The sequence below is a fragment of the Muntiacus reevesi genome, chromosome 10 (assembly GCF_963930625.1).
Source record: "Muntiacus reevesi chromosome 10, mMunRee1.1, whole genome shotgun sequence".
NCBI classification, from domain to species: Eukaryota; Metazoa; Chordata; class Mammalia; order Artiodactyla; family Cervidae; genus Muntiacus; species Muntiacus reevesi.
The window spans coordinates 8,087,852-8,088,882 of record NC_089258.1 but is presented as its reverse complement, the minus strand read 5'-3'; the positions used below and the strand labels follow the sequence as shown (position 1 = coordinate 8,088,882).

The window sequence follows — 1,031 nt, the reverse complement described above, 5'->3', positions numbered from 1 at the left end:
CAGATGAAGTAACATGATGTCAAGCATTTCTTTTAAAATAATCCTAAGAGAAACTTCCCCACTGGTCTAATGGTTAAGAATCTGCACTTCCACAGCAGAGGGCACAGGTTACATCAATGGCTGGGGAACTGAGATCTCCTATCCTCGAGGTGTGGCCAAAATTAATTAATTAATTAATAATAATTCAGAGGGTTAGATTATTTTAAAGAGTTATGTTGGTAATTGTTGAAGCTGTCAGATGGGTTTATAGGGGCTTATGATGCTAGTCTTTCTAATTATGTAATATTAGGGATTTTTTTTTTGAAGGTTTAAAAAAAATTTTATTTAGAAAGGCTGAAATGATTGTATGCTAATTTGAACAGGCAATCTGTACAAGGATTTTTCAGTTTTGTATCCTCCACATTGGATTCCACTCAACTTCAAACTGGAGCTGAGCAGATATATGGCTTGCTCCTTTCCCCTAGAAGTATTCTCAGGCACTAGACAAGGAGCTGTGCCTCTGAACAACGGTAACTGGCAATAGTACCTATGGAAGGACAAAGCTATGAGTGATACAAGTTCCCTACACACACAGTACCCCACTGTTATCTTTTCCAGTTTCTCAGGTGTTCATGTCTTTTCATTGTTTAAGTCATAGTGAGCTAGTTTGATTCATCATAGAAACTAGGGATTTTTTTAATAAGTTTTTTCAATGGTACATAACAGGTGAACCTATATGCAATGACAGAATAATCAAAACATAGGCTATATTATTAATTAAGAAAGTTATAAGCCAGCTTCCATCTCTTGTAAAATTCATACATATCTAGATTTAAGTAGAGGAAAAATCTAAAATGTTATCACTAGTGGTTCTCTTCCTGTGTGTGCTCAATGGCTCAGTCATGTCTGACTCTTGGCGGCCCCATGGACCGTAGCCTGCTAGGCTCTTCTGTCCACAGAATTTTCCAGGCAAGAATACTGGAGTGGGTTGCTGTTCCCTACTCCGGGGGATCTTCCTAACCCAAGGGTAGAACTCGTGTCTCTTTTGTCTC

The 1,031-nt window shown here is 38.2% G+C and overlaps 1 non-coding gene across 1 annotated transcript; it reads right to left on the bottom strand.

Moving 5' to 3' along the window:
* Positions 1-596: 596 nt before the first annotated feature.
* On the bottom strand, positions 597-663 carry LOC136143912 (small nucleolar RNA SNORD29). Its single transcript, XR_010658414.1, has one exon. It is a non-coding gene; the product is annotated as a small nucleolar RNA SNORD29 (small nucleolar RNA).
* Positions 664-1,031: the final 368 nt, after the last annotated feature.